The 3,878-nt window shown below is 45.7% G+C and overlaps 1 long non-coding RNA gene across 1 annotated transcript; it reads left to right on the top strand.

The window, feature by feature from the left end:
• Nucleotides 1–832: 832 nt before the first annotated feature.
• On the top strand, nt 833–3,666 carry LOC309857239. The gene is made up of 3 exons (XR_014307573.1): nt 833–1,162; nt 2,797–2,860; nt 3,562–3,666. It is a non-coding gene; the product is annotated as an uncharacterized lncRNA (long non-coding RNA).
• Nucleotides 3,667–3,878: the final 212 nt, after the last annotated feature.

Consider the following 3,878-nt stretch of genomic DNA (forward strand, 5'->3'; position numbering starts at 1 on the left):
TTTGATGATTTTTTTAAGATTTTCTTTCTTCCTTTGACAGACATAGAGGAGAAGGAGAGAGAGAGACAGGCAGAGAGGGAGGGGTAAACAGGCTCCCTGCTAAGGAAAGAGCCAGATGCAGGGCAGGGTGCGCAGGCTGCTGCCTCGCCAAGTCCAGCATGAAGCCCTGCAGCAGCTCCAGCAGTCCCAAGGGGATCTCTCTGTAGGTCTTGCCTGCCCCTCCCCCGCCGGGGGCACCTGGGCGCTGCCCTCACCTCCTCCCTGGACCGACCTGTGGCCCCGCCCCACCACCACTACCGCAATGAGCACGCTCAGAGGGCGCTGGAGGCGCTCAAGGAGGCTTGCCCCAAGGTTCCCTGGGCTCAGCTGCTCCCTGCTGCTCCCTGCCACAGCAGCACCGAGGGCGACGGGGGTGAAGGTGGCATCCGCTGAGGAAGCCCTGCCCTGGCAGGGCAGGCAGCACCGAGGGTACCTCCCGCTCGCCCTGGGGCCTGTCACTTCTCTCCCCACCCCTTCCACTCTCAACCATTGTTCCCTTCTGTGAAGGGTTTTCATACTTGGTTTTAGGGCAAGAGAACAATTGAGTGTGAGGGGGAAAGGGCAGGACCAAAAGAGAGACCCAGTGGACTCTGCCCTGGGCCCAGAGCTTGCCTCAGGGCTCAATCTCAAGAGCCTGAGATCACCACCTGAGCCAGAACCAAAGAGTTGGGCGCTTCACTGAGGGTGCCACCCAGGTGCCCCTCAGCTGTTGTGAACCAATTTCTGGAGAGGGATGCCTGCGTAGCTCTGTTAGTTCAGCGACTGCCTTGGGCTCAGGTCATGACCCCGGACTGGCAGGATCTCCTCCCGCCTCGGCCTCCCAGCTCCTTGGGGAGTTGGCTTCTCCCACTGACATTCTCCTCTCTCATGCTCTCTCTCACTCATTCTCTCACAAAGAAAGAAAAGCTTTCCAAAAAATGTCTTTAGCCTTGTTTTATGGGCTTCAATATGGTTGATCTCAATGAGTTTTCTCATCGGATGCAGACAACTTGAGGATAGCCATGTGTTTCTAAAAGGGTCCTTTTGTGTTCTGAAATGTCTTCTTTCTCTGTTCATTTATCAGGTGTCTTTCCATTGTCTCTTCTCAAGACCTAGGAAAAGCAGCCTTTGAGGATTCGTTTGGGTAAGGTCTAGTCCTTTTCATCCTTTTTCTTTCCACAAAATCTATACTAGCCTCTGCTTCCTTCTAAGTAGAGTTTATTTTTCACTGCCCTATTGAGGTCTTTTCTTTCAATAGAATTTGAGTCGTTCACTCTGAAGGTCATTGTTGAAATGTTGAATTTGAAGTCTACTACCTTGCTAGGCGTATTTTCTTTTTCCTGTCTATTCCTTCTTCCCTTTCCTTTTAGAACTGCCTTCCTTTCGATGACCTGAGTCCTTTGGAGGCTAATCTCTGCCTTCTTTGATTGGCTGTCACAGGGGCAGTCAGAGATTAGTAGGTATTTCTGACCCTTTTTACAGTTGTTCTCCCCTTCTTTAGGGAAGCTCTAGAGTCAGCTTTCTCCGAGGGATCATTTCATCCCCCTCCTAACTCATGCTCCTTACCGGGTCTCTACTGAATATTGTGACTTAGCCAGAAGAACACTTCCCTTTGGCTGGTAGGAACTCCACTGACCTCTAGCCTTGTAGGAGTCTTGGCAACCATCTGGTTCCGTTGCCTTGACTCTTTGTCAGAACCTGGAGCATTTTCTAAGACACACACTGCTTCCTATGGACCAAGGACTCAAGAGGACTCCAATGTGTATTTTCAAGAGCTTGTTTTCTACTTGCATTCCGTCTCTCTGGAACCCATGGCGTTTTCATCACTCCAGCCTTCCTGAATTCCAATCTTTCTTTCCTCATATCAGAGAGACTCCCATCTTTTCCTTGGAATCTCCTCCCTACCCTCACCATCCAGAATTCCTCCAGGTGAAAAACCAAGTGAATCCTGGGGCTCAGTTTATTATTTTTTTTTTTGCTTCCTTTTCTTTTCACAGGGTTCACAAATGTGCATTCATTTTCAATGTTTTAAAGAGTTAGATATATAGATATATATAGATAGATAGATACAGACATATCTATATCTAGATAGATAGATAGATACTTTTTTTCTTTTCAATTCCCCATGGGCTTCTGGTTGGTTACTTTTCCACTCACAGGTTTGTATTAATTTTCTAGGGGTGCTATTACAAGATACCACAAGCCTAGAGGCTGAAACAACAAAGTGGACAGAATTTGAGTCGTTCACTCTGAAGGTCATTGCTGAAATATTAAACTTCAAGTCTACTACCTCGCTAGGCATATTTTTCCCCCCTGTCTATTTTTTCTTTCCTTTCCCTTTTGAACTGCCTTCCTTTTTATAACCTGAGTCATTTGGAGGCTACTGTCTGCCTTCTTTTATTGGCGGTCACATGGGCAGTGAGAGATTAGTAGGTAATTCTGACCCTTTTTACACCTAACTAACTCAGGCTCCTTACCCGGTCTCTACAGAATATTCTGACTTAGCCAGAGGAACTCTTCCCTCTGGCTGGTTATTACTCCAATGACCTCTAGCCTTGTAGGAGTTTTGGCAACCATCTGGTTCCATTGCCTTGACTCTTTGTTAGTACCTGAAGTATTTTCTTAGACACACACTGCTTCCTATGGAGCAAGGACTGAAGAGGACACCAGTGTGTATTTTTCCAAGAGTTTGATTTTTACTTGACTTATTTTTCTCTTGAACCCATGGCCTTTTCATCACTCCAGCCTTCCTGAATCCCAATCTCTCTTTCCTCACAGCAGGGAGACTTCCATATTTTCCTTGGAATCTCCTCCCTACGCGCACCATCCAGAACTATTCCAGGTGAAAATTCGAGTAAATCCTGGGGCTCAGTTTTTGTGTGTTTGTTTGCTTGCTTGCTTTCCTTTTCACATGGTTTTCAAACGTCCGTTCATTTTCAATGTTTAAAGAATATTTATGTAGATATAGACATATCTATATATATAGATAGATTTTTTTTCTCTTTTCCAATTCCTCATGGGCTTCTGATTGGTTACTTTTCCTCTAACAGGATTGTATTAGATTTCTATGGTTGCTATTACAAGATACCACAAGCCTAGAGGCTGAAACAACAGAAGTGGAATGTATCACAGTTCTAGAGGCTACAGTGCTCGTTAGACCATGCTCCTTTTGGAGGTATTATGGGAGGATCTGTTCCAGGCCCCTTACCCAGCTTGATGTATTTGGACTTTGGACTTCTTCACATGGCCCTTTCTCTCAGTGCATATCTGTGTATCCACAGTCTCCCTTAGAAGGACACAAGTCCTCCTGAATTAGGGGCCCAGGCTATTCAAATATGAGTGAATCCTGGGGCTCAGTTTTTGTTTGTTTGTTTGTTTGCTTGCTTTCCTTTTCACACGGTTTTCAAATGTCCATTCGTTTTCAATGTTTTAAAGAGTAATTTATGTAGATATAGATATAGACATATCTATATATATAGATAGATTTTTTTTCTCTTTTCCAATTCCTCATGGGCTTCTGATTGGTTACTTTTCCTCTAACAGGGTTGTATTAGTTTTCTAGGGGTGCTATTACAAGATACCACAAGCCTAGAGGCTGAAACAACAGAAGTGGACAGTATCACAGTTCTAGAGGCTACAGTGCTCGTAGACCATGCTCCTGTTGGAGGTATTATGGGAGGATCTGTACCAGGCCCCTTTCCAAGCTTAATGTATTTGGACTTTGGACTTCTTCACATGGCCCTCTCTCTCAGTGCATATCTGTGTATCCACAGTCTCCCTTAGAAGGACACAAGTCCTCCTGAATTAGGGGCCCAGGCTATTCAAATATGATCTCATCCACGCTAGTTACATCTCCAGGG

Source organism: Mustela nivalis (genome assembly GCF_964662115.1).
Source record: "Mustela nivalis genome assembly, contig: HAP1_SCAFFOLD_524, whole genome shotgun sequence".
In the NCBI taxonomy this organism is placed as follows: Eukaryota; Metazoa; Chordata; class Mammalia; order Carnivora; family Mustelidae; genus Mustela; species Mustela nivalis.